The following is a 17045-nucleotide window of genomic DNA, read 5'->3' on the forward strand; positions in this document are numbered from 1 at the left end:
CTTTTCAGTTTTTAGCAGAAAAATGCAAAAAGAAAACAAAATTAATTTATTAACTTGCTAATTATTATATTTCTTCTTTTAGTTGTCATATTCTAAAATCATAGTCACAGAATCATATAGGTTGGAAAAGACCTTTAAGGTCATTGACTTCAACCATTATCCCAGGACTGTGAAGTCCACCACTAAACCATGCCCCTAAGCAATGCATCCATGTGTTTTTTAAACACCTCCAGGGGTTATTCCACCACTTCCCTGGGCAGCCTATTCCAACCCTTCACCACCCTTCCCTTGAAGAAATCTCTCCTGATACCCAATGTAAACCTCCCCTGGCATAACTTGAGGCTGTTTCCTGTGGCTCGCTCCTTATCCGGGAGAAGAGACCGACCCCCGCTGCCTACGGCCCCTGTCAGGTGGCTGCGGAGAGCGATCAGGTCCCCCCTGAGCCCCCTCCTCTCCAGGCCAACCCCCCCCAGGTCCCTCAGCCGCCCCTCACAAGGCTGGTGCCCCAGCCCCTGCCCCAGCCCCCTGCCCGGCTCTGGACACGCTCCAGCCCCTCCATGTCCCCCTGCAGTGAGGGGCCCAAAGCTGAACACAGGGGTCCAGGGGCGGCCTCACCGGTGCCCAGCGCAGGGGGACGGGCACTGCCCTGGTCCTGCTGGCCACGCCGTGTCTGCTACAAGCCAGGATGCTGTTGGCCACCTTGGCCACCTGGGCACACTGCTGGCTCCTGTTCAGCCGGCTCCTGACCAGCACCCCCAGGCTCTTTCCCACCAGGCAGTTCCCAGCCCCCTGCCCCAGCCTGTAGCGCTGTGTGGGGTTGCTGTGACCCACGTGCAGGACCCGGCACTGAGCCTGGTTGAACCTCATACAACTGGACTGAAAATGAAGTTATTATTCAATGGTTTCTTGGTGTAAAATTGCTAATGATAAAGATATTTGGATGATCTTATAGATATGCAGATACTGACACAACAACAATACACAAAAAATACAACATTTTCTTTTAATTATGAAGTTCTGGATTCTTCCTTCTTTTTGAAGAGTCCATTTTGGTTACTGGTGAAGTAAGGGTAAAGTTAGTTCAATTATCCATTGCCTTCTGTAGAGCATTCAATAACATCAAAATTAGAGTAGCAGAAATTTTGGGTGTTTTCAGTAAATTATTCAAAAATAATTGAGTACTCTGTGACTGGTGGAGTTTTGAAAGGGTTTTTTGGCAGCTGCCTTTTTGTTTTCCTCAGTTATATATGATTGGATATATCTTATATTTCTGTAGGTTTTGCTGAAATTTATGCTTCTTTTAATTATTTGTAAGGCTTCAAATGGAAACACAGAGTTTAGGTAGTGTTGAGAAGAAAAAAAAATATTACACGGAATATCCACAGTAAGCACATTAGAACTACACAGAAGTCCAGTGAAGCTTGAAATACACCTTGGTTTACTGTATTTTTTTTTTTTTAATGTAAGCTGTGTGACAGTCACCAGTTCAGAGGAAGAATGGCTAAACAGCACTGATTGCTAGTTATGTCAGTCTTATTAGGGGTATTCTGATGAGACATTCTGACCTCCTAACATGAGAAAGAGATGGAGAAGAAAAAAAAAAAAAAAAACATACAGCTCTCACAGCCCTGAGTGCAGTGCATGAACTTCTTTCCAAAGAAGTAGAAGTTTTTGAAATTTGGGTCCTTAAGTTCTTTCCATCTTCTTTTTTAATCTCTTTTTAATTGTTAGATTGATGCAATCGATATTTCTTCTGTACATTTTCTAAGATAGATATGTTTTTAAATAATGCCACATAGTATTTTCAGGACTGGAAGCTCCTGGATTAATCTATCTATTAAAATGTGAGGCTCACTTGGTATTCAGAAGAGTACAGGTTGAATTTATACTAGATACTCCTCTCTGATGCACACAACCAACAATAAAAATCTTCCTTATGTTTTGTTTTCTAATCACAGTATACTTTGTGCTTAGTGCGTGGGTGTCTTGTGCACGTTATCCCCGCCTCTTCAACTCTTGCTGCCTGAAGTTCACTGTTGGCGTCTGAAGTTAATTTAGTCCTTCGAGTGAATTAAGTTTGTTCACTGATGTGTGACTTTATCTCTTGGTATATCAAACACCCTGCAAAAAACTGATGAGGTAATTGCAGGTGAAGCAGTGCAAAACACCCTCCCAAGACATTGGCTGGATTATTAAAGGCAATGCTTAAATGACAGTTTAGTTCTCTTTTAGAGTAATAAAAACACTTAGGACAAGATCTGCAATGTACTTCCTTTGTATGACGTTTTGAGGAAGGACTATCTTATGTGTCTTCAGGTCGAGCGTTACGGCTAATATCAGTTATGGTATGATTATATAAACCATGCAATATCACTTAGAGCTCCAGAAAGTAAAATGCCCTAGATCCTTTAGCCTGAGAGAGAGGAAAAAATCATTAATCATCTAGGAGCTTTCTTAAGATACAGAAGCACACTATGTATGAGAGTGAAATAGATGTCAATTAACTGTATTTAGTGTATTTTTATGATGGATTGTTACTTACTGAATTGCATTGAAGCAGTGATTAAACATAAAAATGGTGAGATCACTTCCAAACCCCTTTATTATACATTTCTTTGGTTGTAGCCATGTGTTTCAGCTGACATCCACTTGATAAAATGTGCTGCTCCTTTCCCTTGTATCCCAAGATGTAAGCTCAGCCCCACTTTGTGAAACACAGTTTGTGAGACAAATGTACATTTACTATGTAAGAACTATTGATGTGTCTCTGAAAGTAGGATTTTTGACTTTGGGCTCTATCAGACAAGAGGAGGAGACATGTCCTGAGCACTTTCACCCAAAGACAGAAGGCATTCGCGAGGCCGGTGGTTACAGCTGAGAGACTTGGAAAGAAAATGCCAGAGCACATAGCTTGCAGTGATGGCATTTTAGCATTTAACGTGCACACAGTGGCAAAAAGAAATCAGTAACCATGTGCAAAGGTTTCTGGCAACCCCTGGGAGGACATGGCCATCGTATCTATGCAGTGCTGTGTCTGTGATAGGTGTGTGGCACTCCTCGTCCTCCCAGGACTCTGGGCTGCTGATGGGGGAAGCGTTACTGCCTTCCTCTCGGCATGGACCGCTGTGCCAGATGGGCATGCAGTCATCTTGGAGGAGGTTTTGTTCTCAGAGTCTCTAATAAAGGCAACTAATGGGAAAATTGTTTCTTCTATCCGTCTAGAAAAATAAAAGGGTTACCTCTGAGTGTTAACCTTTATTGTGGGAAGATACACTCCCAAAATATATGGACTCGGAGGCAAAAAGTACAGATCCTATACATAACAATTTATAAAAAATATAAACCCTAATTTTTTATCATATAGTAGACACATAACTTCACAAAGGTTCAAATAATGAAACTTTCATGCATTTCTTTGTTTATTGTTAATCAATGAAATAATGAAGTTATTGATACTGCTGTAATTTGAAATTGGTGACCCGAGATGAACATGTTTAACAGTGTAGCTTCAGGGTTGCTTTTTTTCCCCAAAAGATAATGCCTTTCTTTTATGTGCAATAAAGGGATAACATTTACTACTTCTTTAGTTATAGTTGCCATAAAAAGTTAGAATTTTTAACATCAAATGGCCAAGAGAGCTGCTTTTGCTACCCATTACTCCTGCTTCAGTTTCTGCTTTTTCTTCCTAAGTCTGTACATTTTTGGTTACAGACAGACACCCTGAGTCTTAGCAAGTTGTGCTACTGGTAGATCTCTGTGCAGCAATGAAATATAAACAAACTTATCAGCCAATTTCCTTATAGTGTATACATATATATATGTATATATACGTGTGCATTTTAGTATTTTGCTAAAATAAAATGCTGTTTCTATTAAAGCTTTGCATTCAGAACTGATGGCTATTGTAACGCTTTCTTTTGTTTCGATGGAGTACAGTTAGTGATATTTCATTCTGCTGAAACTATTAAGGTACAAGAAATCTGCTGACAAAAAACAGAATTGGGAAAATGTCTCCACATTATGATCCATTTTAAAATGCCTTGAATTAGCTCCTTCAGGGCAATGCAAATTACTCTGGCTCTATTCTTAAGAACATTTCTTGAAAATAAGTTCCAAAGGAACTTACTTAGAGTGATTGAGTTAACAACAAAAACAAATTAGGATTTTGGTAGAAAAATAGAAACTGTGGGAACAATAAACAATAATGGCGCTGCCACCCTAATCACTGTGGACAGAAGAAAGTGCTTTAAGGAAAACGTGTTTCACGCTAACATAATACATATTCAATTTCCCTTATTTGATGTGAATAAAATGAGATAAATTGATGCAATCTGTAAATCCAAAATTAAAACCACATGTGTAAAATTCAGACAATTTATCTGTTGGACTAAGTGTGCTTTTCTCTAAAAAGGGTATGAATAAACCCAGTACATAGCCTTTTGTATATGCAATAGATGTTTTGTTGAAACTATCCCCTGTGGGCTTTGTTTCACAGTTAAATCCGTGACCTGTTTGTCATTTTTCGTATGTCCTAAGTTCACGTTGTTTAGCTTTATCAAATCAAATGTGAGACTATGGATTCTTCCTAGCTTTTCTAGTGTCTGGTGCAGAGGACTTGCTTGTCAAACTATCCAGTGGACAACCGGGTGATATTCAGCACCTGTGAAAACAAGGGAAAATGAAGTCAGTAGCAGAGGAATTGCAGGGACAGCAAAGGATCTCCAGGTTCAGATGAAGAGCTGTTCAAGCAAGCCTTCATAACTACATCTTCCTGATACCGGGCAAAACTGTTGAAGTAAATACACATATAGTTACATGAGTTTGCAGCAGTTTAGGACCCTTCTTAACTTACCTGAATTCATGCTTCAAAATCCCAACTCTTTCGCACAAACAGAATTAATATAGGTAGGAAAATAAGCACATTTTAAGCACCTCTTGTTCTCTCCCAGCTGTTTTCCTTATAACTGTAACCTAGATGCGGATTAGTTTTAATATTTTCTCTCTTGATGAAGCCCATGTTTCTGAAGCCAAGTTTTGCCCACTTGTCGTGGAGAGCAGAATGCTGCTTGCCCACTGATGTGATTCAGAGTTCATCAGTGAAGTAGCCACCGGGTATGCACTGTCACCTGTGAAGCCCGGCCAGAGCAGCACTTCCAATAGGTCAAAACATCTTCTATCCAGAAGATAAATGTGTGCTGCTTGACTGTGAGATAAGCAATGCTTCTCAGTCCACTGGGGGGGCAAATAGCATGTCTTTTAGACCAAATGAAAAATTCAGGTTGTTATTGCAGGAGGAAAGGCAGTTGGTATTATCAGAGCTGTAATACGGAGCAGAAGATGGGAGGTACGGGTACAGCAGAACTATTATGGTAGGAGGAATCGGTGGGAAGAGAATGGAGTAGGAAAAATAAATACTTTTTTATTTTGATAATGCCCTCTCTATGACCTGACCAAGGGATGTTTGTCCTAGGTCCTCAGTCCTGAAGAGTATATTTATTTAGTGGCAGTTTCTCTAGTACCACATTATTGATATAATGAAGTCAAGCCTTTCAAAAGTATTGATTTTGAAGGTAAACATTACAGAAATATAATACCAGTAAACAGTGACGTTGTGTACCGTTCATCTATAGCCAGCCTGAGGCGTTGCTAAGCCTACGCAGATTTGTGCACTGCAAGCACGCTGGGACCTGCATCTCTCCAGGACTCCCTGTGTGTGTTCCCTGTGAACTCCCTATTTGGAGGATTTCCAAGAAAACAGGAACCGAGTTTCTCTCTCTTTGCACTTAGGAACTTTTAGTTTGGTGGTTGAAAATGTACCTAATACTCCATTCCCATAGAAATGCTTCTCAGGCAGTCCTTAGAACTTAACCTGGTTTCCTCCACCCCTTTCTGAAGAGTTTTGTGATAGAGCCTTTATCCATGTGTTTTTTCCTCGTGTTGTTTAAACGGAATGATCCTGTTTTTTCACTACAAGCTTTTTCATTCTGAAATACTGCGATCAGCAAGTCAATCCCAGTCACTCTGGAAAGGATCATTACTTATTCATTAATTATGAATTATTCATAATTCATTACTTATTACTTAACCTTCCAAAGGAAGCAGAAGGTCACACCACAGTAGGACTTTGTGCATGTGAATTATTTGCAAAAGCTGGTAAGAAAATATAAGTTCCCCCCAAGTTTATTAGCTCCATATATGACAAGGAGAAAAGACCTCTCCTGCTTTCAGACTCCCTGCATTATCCCTGGTCACGCTGACAGTTGTTGCTATCATTGCCCTGGAAGCCTTGAACTCTTCACTATGCTGCTGGCTCCACCAGTTTCCAAAAGCCCCAAAAGATTTAATATTTCCTCATCTCTCTGTACTCTAACTTGGCACTTACGTCATGGACTGGAGAGGGCCAAGGAGCTGTTCCTATGTGGCTCTTGGATTGGCATTTATTATTTGCCTGGGTGCTCCTAAGCACCTTCATTGCTTTTCTTTCTTTGTCTGAAAACCTGTCACATTTAATTCCACAGCAGTTTACTTTGATTGCAAAAACACAGAGGTTTGCACCAAATTCAGAAAATAAGCTGTGCATTTTTGTAGCTAGGCAGTGTTTCCTTGTTCAGCTTGGTGTTACACCCTGCCTCGATAGAAGAAAGGTAAATTTGAAGATGGCCATGAAGGTATTGTTAACAAAGAACAGAGAGGAAGAAAGAAGGAAACACTCCTATCTAGGTAGGAGGATTGTCTTCTACCAAAACAGTCAGGTGAATGGCAATGAGAGAAGACTCCTCAGTTCTGGCTATGGTTTACTGAGATTGTTAAATAACTATATGCCAGTCATTTTAGAAGAAACTCCTTTAAAAAAGCTAAAAAAAAAAATTAAAAAAATGTGGAGGATGAACTGAAAGGGAAGGTCAGTGAAAAGCTGAGAAGCTGGAAAGTCTCAGGGAGATAGCTGCAAGGAGCTGGGGTTCCTTCATCGCTCAGAGCCAAACCTTCGTCTGCTGTGAGAGAAGTTAGTTGTGTACAGCTGTGTCTTCTTTGTTTCTTTTTGTACCTAGTACAGATATGTCCTCATTTAACATTCAGAAATCATCAAATTTCACCAAGTTATTCTTGTGTTCATCTAGAACACTTCAAATTAAAGAGTAAGTGATTTTCTGAATGATGTAGAAGACACCAAGTGATAGAAGATCTGTTGCTTCTTTCAATGGTTTTCCTAGAGGATTATTATATTCCGTGACACTTTGTGCATTTTGGTTGTTTCCAGACATTTATTTCAGCTTCAGGCCATTAACTCCAGTGCTCTCCTTTGACAGAATGAAGACCCTTGTAGTATTTTCTCTTTTTGATGGCACATATACACTAAATAGATTACAGGTCAGTTTTCTTTTGAGTAAAGTAGAGATAACAGAGTTTGAAAAAAAACCCCTAACTCTCTATTCTGCAGCTACTTTTAATTTTCTATTTCTTTTACATAATTTCCACCAGAACTGTATGTATTTATTTATTACAAGTTGTCCCAATTTTATCTGCAGAGATGAAATTACCTCCTCCCTATATATGTGTGTATACACATCCCTTGTTCATATGGCTTATTGGTCTTATAACCCTTTTATGAAAGCATTGCTCTAGGACCATCTCTTAGTCTGCTGGAACCAATAGGTCTTCTTCATATTCACTACTTTCTAGGTTGGATACCTGCCCACTAAATAAAGACCACCTTTAAAATAATTTGTCATGCAGATTGTGAAATCAGAGCTTTCCAGACCATATCCTCCACCAGAGGAGTTCCACAGACTTCTGTGGATTTACTGTGGGGTCATGGATTTCCCTTCATGCAGCTGATTACAGGAACATGTCTTGTCCTAGGAAAATGTACCCATGTGTTCTTTACCATTAATTTGCATGCAGTCCTATGTACAATATGTCTCTTTTGCTTCTCTGCTGTGAAACTCATCTGGTGACATCAACAAAAAAAACAAACAACAAAACAAAAAAAAAATCAAACCCACTAATGCCATTTTTTTTTTTTTTAATTTTGCATTGTCAGTTGTCATTGGTGTTTGTTAAAAAGATTTTATGTGCAGCCTGATTTTCACTGCCTCCTCACTCTGTGCTCAGGGCAGAAAAAATGTGTCAGTAAATATTGAACAGCAAAGCTGTATTATGACTGACAGTTTTCCTAATTCTTTGAGATACACTGGTATCAGTAAAGTAATGTCTGTTCAAGAATGAAGTGCCTAATTTCACTTTGTTTTGATGGCAGAGCTGATTTGGTTCAATCAAAGAGTGATGGCTGGTATCATTTTTAAGGCAGATGTCTTATGTGCTTTATTTTTTGGTTCTATGGTCTAAAATTGCCAACGAGTGCTTTTCTGTGGCATGGTCATTTCTAAATATAATAGTGTAAGAACACAAATACAAGAACAAATCAGTGGGTTATCTGTCTCAGATGCATCCAGCAGAACCTGGTCACAAAGGCCTGTGGAGGAAGCTCCCACCAGCTCCAGGGCAGTCCTGTGGGCAAACAGAGGGTCTGGGAGCCCAACCAGGTGTAGCAGGCTACTTGTGGTCTCTAGCTATCTCTGCGCTGTTGGCAGGCTTCTCTCTACCCCTCTACTTAGTGGACGTCCACTCGAAATCTGTCACCACCCTTCTACATCTGTCCCAAGTGTTTCTAGACTGGTCATGCTCGCCTACATTTCTTTTCGCTTTTCTGCTTGAGTTGTCCCTTTCCTAGTGCCCTCTTCTCCCCCGTGTCCCATCTCAGCCTCTTGTTCTCTCTTTGCCATTGCAAAATGAACATTTGCCATGATTGCATTGCTCATGCCACTCATTTTTTGTGTGACTTTCCCCTCTGGTACCTGTATTGTTTACCTCCTCTATAAACTCTTCAGGATAGCTGTGGGCTTTTGCTGTGTGTCTCTGCACATTACAGAATCCTCGGAGGCTCATCTTTTGCATGGTTTTAGGCACTACTGTAGTAAACATGATTAATAATACTAACACCTACTGTAATGTACTTCATTTATAACTGTACCATAAAGGAAAGTGACTTCCTCACCCAGCTACTTTGTATTTTGTCTGTTGCAACTGTAGATATAGGTCTCCATCTATAATATAGTTTAATAGCCTAATTTTTTCTGGACTAAAATTCTAACACTGATCTATTTCTTAGATCTTTTAAGCCCAGTGAGTCCAGCTAGTTTTACCTCACTGAAGTTCATCAGTTGGTCCCTGAATCAGGTAGAATAACTTGTCTGATCATAAGAATGTTATTTAATGGTTAGTATTGCGACAATGCCTGGGAGATTTCCTGCACAAAACACAATAAAAATACTGAAAAGAAAAAGAAAAGAAGATAAACTGTCCCACTGGCTTAAAATTGAATACAGGTAAATAATGAAAAGTTACTCACTATGCCCACACCAGAGGCATAATCTATGTACATTGTCTGGTGGTTTTGGAAGTCATCATGGTGGAGGAAAACTTTAAGGAGACATTTCAAGGAGCCTTAGCAGGGGTGTTTTTATGATTTCTTTTATGCTGTCCTAAGCGTTTGATGACTTGATCTATCAGGGTACTAGACTGGCTTCAGAAACCTTAAGAAATTGTAATGTTAGCTAGAAAAAAATGTTTTGTGCTCCTTTCCAAAGAGTTGTGGGCTTGCACAGACTGTATGATATAGCACATCTTTGTGCTCTAAATTATAATGAAAGAAGGTCCAGCACAAACCCAACCCAAAACTAAGGGAGCTAGCATGGCTCCCTTTCAAGATACCTCAGCAGTTGCCTGTACCTCTCGTTGAGAACAAGGCAGCAGAATCTATGCACTAATACTGTTACTAGCATTGTAGACATACCACCCACACCTGCGTACCTCTGCAAATGCTGGGGAATGTAATGTGTCGTGGTAACCTATCTTTTATATGCTGAATTAGCAGTCCTAGTTATGTCTGTTCCCCACACAAATGATCCTCTTGCATCAGGATAGTCTCACACATTCACTTACTGCATTTTTGGTCTTTAATTGTTAAAATTACTTGGTTGTGGGTTTGTGCAACAAGCCATTACAGAACTAATTTCTTATATTTCTCTGGAGGGTTTTTTTTTGAGAAAAGTAGGGAAAATATTAATTTCCTTTAAGCTGATACACTGCCGTGTTGTCATAATGAAAATACTGAAATTAATATTTAACAAAAATCCCACCTTTATACTGTCTAAGCTAATAAAGCAAATGATACACCATACCTCACAAGGCTTACTCATAAAATGTCATCTAGAACTCCCTTAAAACCAGGTTAGGGAGTTCAGTTGTCTTCTGTGGCTAATATATTTGAGAAGATAAATTTAGGTAGCCCGGTAAATGATAGGTATAGCCAAGATATTTGCATCATGATTGTTCTGACATACATTTAGTCTAGAGTTTACATCCCCAGGGTTTTCCCATATAAAAGTTAGGCAACTTGTCTTAACTAGTAGACAACCTAGAGGGAAGTGCTTCAGGAACTGGTGGTTCATCCAGCAATGGGTGGTGGTGAAGGCAGGTGAGGTGAATAACTTTCCAGAAAAAGGTTTTGTCTGTGAGCCATTTCCTTCTGAGGCTGAAGGCCAGACATTAGCAGTCTCACTGGATTCCTATTAATAGTATTTATGTCTGTTGCAGTGTCCTGGTCTATTTGTACTTAAATACATTCTTCCATAATTTCAGTTAGGGAAAATTATCTTTCTGCTCTGAAGCTACTATGCTTGTGTTGTCTTGTACAATTAACTGTCACAACACTATGTATAAACTATTGTGTTTTCACCTATTTATATCAGTTTGCAAAACTGAAGAAAGTCCCTGGCTCTAATTTCAGCGATAAGGCACCTGAAGTGTAGATGTGAAGATTTTCCCAAGTAATGCAGATGGTTACTGGCTTAAGAAAAGCAACCTGTGTATGTTCAGGCTCAGTTTAGTCCTGTAATCATGAGGGGGAAGATACACTTTACAATATTCAATAGTTTAAAACCCTCGCCCTGTAAGTTTCTAAATACTTCCTGTATTAACTTTGACACATAGAAGTAATCACACCAATTTAAACTAATCAGATTTAGAAACATTTATAGGCTTAGAGTATGTTCTTGTATGCAGCTGTACTTAAATGTTGTAGATAATTCAGGTAAAACTTTTTATTTTTTTGACAATGCTGATTACCATTGTTGTTTGCCAGGACACTTTTAAAAAATGATCAAATTTTATTCTAACCTTTTAAACACAAATAGTGTGAAATACCTTGAAAAAGATACAAAACTTTTGCTGCAGATTTCTTTGACAGCAGCAAATAATGTCCCTATTGTCCTGAGAATTGCCCTGCCCCTTCCAGGCAGAACATACAGAATGGGGCAGGGGGGAACCAGGGAAGGAGACAGCTTTGTTGCATCTTTTAAACGAAGTGGCCAGCACTTTGCTCTTAGAACTGTGGTGGGATGAAGATGGAAAAACCCCTCACAGTTATTTTCCATTACAATAATGCAGGAAAAATTAAATTGTTTGATATCTTATGGAAATGTTCTGAAATGAAAAATGTTGTGAGCTGAAATGTGAGAGACCTATGTCCTCTAATTCCTGCCTTTGGATATCATTAAACTCTGCGAGTCTTAACACTCACAAACATGTCGTCAATCACACTAAATGACGGCTGTAGAAGAACAAGATTATGGAAAGTCACAGGCACAACTGCAGTGTTCAGGTACCTTAATTGGTCTGCCCCATGACAAATGTATTGCTTCTTGTAGCATTTGATGGATTAAAATTGTACAGGCATCACCAGAATGTGCTAATTATTGTGTAAAAAAAGAGATCTGTCTCTGATTATTCAGTAGGTTGGGGGTGATGTTCAGTGTTAATGAGAGGATAAAATAAACATTAAATAGTTCACAGGCATTTTACAATTACTTAAGAAAACTGGAATTGTTAGGATAGGCATCCTTCTCCTTATGTAAGAAAGCACTCTGGCAACTAAGCTTTTTAACAAATAGGCTATCGTATTCTTTTCAAGTTGACATGCTTGTTACTACATTTTGTATGTTTTCTCAAAAGAACTGAAGTACCTTTCTGCCAGATGGTCCTATTGGCTTACCTGTTCTGAACTAAATATGCTTCCTTCAATGAACGTGTCATACCTGTCTGGCTGATTAGACCATGGATCCATTCCTTAATATCCTTTTCTGCTGATCCTCTATTTATACTCTATGGGAAGACAACATTTTTTTTACCCTCAGAGCTGTGTATCATACTGTGGGGTAATAGAAATTTCCCTGCAATCTATCTGTTGAGAAATAACCCTTTCCAGTGCAGCCTGAAACTGTGTCTCTGGCATATTGCTAACTTCCATCTGTGCGGATATACTGACAGTCACAGCTTCTGAAAAAGGATCTGCCTGGGGTGCTTTTGAGAACCCCTGACTGGCTGTACACAGAACAGCTTAAAGGGGTCTTGCTTCTTGCAGCAGCGCTATTGTGGTTAACGAGAAATGTTCTGAACTACAGCAAGTGCTAGAATAAAGGCGTTTCAGCAAAATAAAAGTACATACTCTGTTCAAAGCCTTAACTTGGCTTCACACGTTCTAAAGGGTGAGTGATTTGCCTTTATCTATAAAAGAGGAATGCAAGATCACACTCTGATGGCAAAATTGTAAAGAAATATTGGCATGCTAAAATAAATCACTGCCACCAGTGCTTAAGAACCATCTCTCTGTTTAGCTTGGTTTAGACCTGTCAACTATTTTCCTTGGTAGATAGCAGACAATGTTTCAGTATGCCATGCGATCTGAAATGACAGCTCAATTAGCATTTCATTTCTAATGTGTGTTTTCTGAAAGACCTTTAGGACCAAATTCTGTCCCACACAGTCTTTCTGATTTAAAAGGTCATTAGAATCTGACTGAACACCTCCTTCTGCTATTATTCTCTCAGGCCTGGAAAAGGTTAAGAGCCATTTATTGGCTCACTGAGGCAGATGACTCATAACTTCTGGATATAAGAGGGGGAAGTGGCTGCCCGAAAAGATAGAATCTAGGGTGTGGGCTCAGAAGTCCCACAGTAGTCATCCTAGCAACAGGCTCAATAAAATGAAACAGCATCAACAGAAATTTTGAGCTGAAGTTTATCTTACTTTCTTTGTTCATAAAGGCAAATCTCTGAAAGGCACTGCAATAGGAGTTTATGTAACGTGGACTCAGTGGAGAGCGAGTGACAAAGGTACCTGCTCACAGAAGGAAGCACCAAGAGCTAACAGAAAAGGTTTATGCCAGATGAGCAGAGCAAGAGCAGAATACTGAACTAAGTGGTTATACCAGTAAACCTGCATAACTCAGTTTGTATCCATCTCTTAATTGTTGTAGGTTTTCTTGCAAATATTTTGTTGAAATTTCTTTTTCCTCTGTATCAACTGACAGCTGTGTTTTACCTTGACCTCCCTGAGACAGGTACATAGCAAGCAGCATGCCTAGAAATAGAAATAAAATTTTGAGTTTTTTTTCTGTGTGAGGTACAAAAGAAATGCATTCAAAGTGAATGTAAAGAGAAAAATAAGAGAAAAGTAAACTGAAATCATCTAGCTGTGTTTTCCCTCTGACATTCTGATTTCCCGCATGGAAAAACATCTTGGTGTATATCATAAAAATAATCTCTTATATGATTATCTCCATGCCACTGCTAAATTCAATTTACTCTTCTTTAAAGCATCTAGCTGCTGAGCAGACTTTTCTTTGTTTCTGAGCTCAAATCATCTCTTCTGTCTGCAATCCACATCAGGTTGAATTTTTCTCCCATTCCATCATAACACTTTTGATGAGATTCTGATTCTCATTATCTTCAGAGGACCAAGCCTAACAGTGTGCCTCCTTTTATAAAGTTCATATGTTCCTGCAATCTCATCTCCTCAAGAGACACTGGTTTCTGTTGTATTCAACTGATTATGTTTACCTGACCACAGCTGAAATCCATGTCTGTCTTTAGCAAGTGCTGTCTTTGCTATAGATGGATTTTTATTTTGCTAACAAAATTGGAATGTGTGTTTTGCAGTAACAGGAATTGCTTCTAATCCTTTGTTTTGTTTTGGGGTTGGGTTTTGTGTAGTTTTTTGTTTGTTTGTTTTGTTGTTGTTGCTTATTGTTTCAAATGGTTTATTTGAAATTAAGGCATATGTAAATCTTTCACAGCAATCATCCTCAGCAACATTAGCATTAGGACCTAAGATTTGGGGAATGGAGGCAATGGGACATTGTTTTGCAAGCTATTCCCTTTTGTAGCAGTTCAAAGCCAAAACAATATGGATACAGGGTCGCTGGGCTTTTTATCAATATAAATATTTGTTAGCAGATAACAGCAGTGGATGTGTAGCCAGAGCTTGTTGTATTCCACTAATACCTATTTGCCACAACATTTATGGGTCATTGGAATCGGAATATATTCTAAGGAAGTAGGAATATATTCGAAGAGAGAAAACAAATCTTGCCTTGAACTCACCTGGGGTTTACCGGGAAGTTTTGTGGTACTCTAATTTGAGATACAACTTGTTGCCATTTGTTGGAACGGAGGGAAGAAGCAATCACTCAATATGAGAGATCAGCATACTTCGTTTATTGAGATACGGTTACATATTTTATAGCAGTTATAATTAGGTCATACATATTGCAAAAGTTAAGCTCCTCATTGGCTGGCCACCTAAAAGGTCAACCTCCGTCAGCACTCTTTGTTTCTGGGCATAGTTCTCATTTCTTTAACCATAAGTCCCTTGTTCTTACTTCACCAAAGATAACAAGGACAGAGTGTCTTTGTGAACCATTAGTTTTCACGTAAGCTGTCTTCGATACTTTTTAAGATCTTGATGACTCAACATTCCGATGTTAACATGCCCTTGCTCAGCTAACCAATTCTCCACAATTCCCCCGTTTTCTTTTTGGACAAGGAAGGATTGGGTAACACGTTCAAATAATTTTCGGATACAAGAAAGAATACAAGGTAACAAAAGCAATAATAAAGCAATAAACAGCAATACAGATAAACCCTGTTTTAACAAGTCTCTTAACCATCCATTTATGCCCAAAGAAGCAAACCAAGAATCTATGCCTGATGAACCTTCTTTGACATGATGCATACGATTTCTTAACTCTTCTAACTGTCGGTGAATACTTTGTGAATGATCAGAAAGATTTAGGCAACACATGCCTTCAAAATCCTGACATCCATGCCCATTTGCCAAAAGCAAAAAATCTATAGCAGCTCTGTTTTGCAAGATTGCGTGGCGTAAGCTATCAACATCAGTGGCAAGACCTGATAAAATGTCTGTTGTAGAATTAAATTGTTTCACTGCCCAGCACGCTAGAGTTTTTATTTTAGCCCAATTCGCAGCTGCTGCGCCACCAGGAAGGAAAAATGAAAGAGCTACAGTTCCAGTTAATTTTATGCCTACAAATCATCTGCTAATTGGCTAAGCTCTAAAGGGTTACATTTTCATACGTCCTTCTACTTGCGGTTTCTGCGGATAGCTAGCCACATATATATTTTTTTTTTTTTTCTCTCTTGTCTACGCGAATTCCTCAAAGTTATTTACAACATTAGGCACAAGGTCAGTGCTTTTCTCAGCTTCCTTATCAGCATGCCTCAGCACAGCTGCAAGGCCTGCTTCAGCTAACTTACGCTAACTTTGTTTCACAAAGATCTTTAAGGGAGTCATGGCCGTGATCACACAGCCAGTTACACGCTCGAGTAATTTTCAAATACAAAAGAGAGCACAGCTTAAACATACGAGTGCAATGCTAACAATTATTACTATAAGCAACACACTTCACAACAGCCCTTTAAACTACCAGAAGACCGCCCAAATAATAGAGCACCATAACTTTGTCCATTAATTATCAGAGGTCCTCGGACACGAGTTGCAATTTTTTTTTTTGTGTTCGGTTGTCAATTAATGTTGTATCTACTGCTGTTGCCAGGTCCAGGCCGAGGCTCCCTTGGGTGGCGGGTTGTAACACGGTGTCTGTCGATAAGAGTTGGTCATGTCTCCTGGAGGGGGTGTCGTGAAGGTGACAGGAGTCGCGATTGGGGTCGATGCGCTGCGGCTCCTCGCGCTCGGTTTCTCGTTTCCCGTCTGCCGACAGACGTTGGTCTCGTGGGTTCCTTGCTGACAATTTCGGCACCACACTTGCGCACAGAAGGGGGCAAAAGGCAGTCAGGCGAAGGAGTAGCACTTGCTTGCTGCACAGAGGGCACTCTGGTAGAAGCCGTACCGTCTAGCCTCTCAGCTGCAGCAGCAGCAACTTTTTGTTCAGCTTTATGCATAGTGATAGTATTTATAACTGTCCGCCACGGTTTCATTAATTTCTTTGCTGTTTTTTCCTCACTTATAACAGCATCGAATAATTTATCCCCTAGCTTTCGCCATTCGCTTTCCTCAAAAACTGTATTAGGATCTGCAAAAAATCCCCTGACCACGCCATAGCTTAATAAGTCAGGAAGTTCCTTTTTCAGATCTATCCCCTCAGTGCCCCGCTTTTCTAAAAAGCATTCGAGCAAATTATACGCCGCTTGTCTGTTCATACCTCAATTAGCGCGCTATTGCAGCCTTTGCAGACTTCGGCGGCGCGTAGCAGGCGGGCCAGCCTCTATAGGTGCTCCCGGGCGCGGGGAAAATATCCCTTTCGCCTCCTGCGCTGCTTACAGGACCGCACTCAACTTCTCCGCCGACCGTGGCTCCCGGACTCCGCTATCGGGTCGCCGGGTCCGGACTCCGCTATCGGGTCGCCGGTCCTATGTCCTCTGGTCCCGTTCCTGGTCCCTGTTCGGGCGCCAATTTGTTGCCATTTGTTGGAACGGAGGGAAGAAGCAATCACTCAATATGAGAGATCAGCATACTTCGTTTATTGAGATACGGTTACATATTTTATAGCAGTTATAATTAGGTCATACATATTGCAAAAGTTAAGCTCCTCATTGGCTGGCCACCTAAAAGGTCAACCTCCGTCAGCACTCTTTGTTTCTGGGCATAGTTCTCATTTCTTTAACCAT

This window comes from Falco naumanni, chromosome 6, assembly GCF_017639655.2.
Source record: "Falco naumanni isolate bFalNau1 chromosome 6, bFalNau1.pat, whole genome shotgun sequence".
Classification (NCBI taxonomy): domain Eukaryota; kingdom Metazoa; phylum Chordata; class Aves; order Falconiformes; family Falconidae; genus Falco; species Falco naumanni.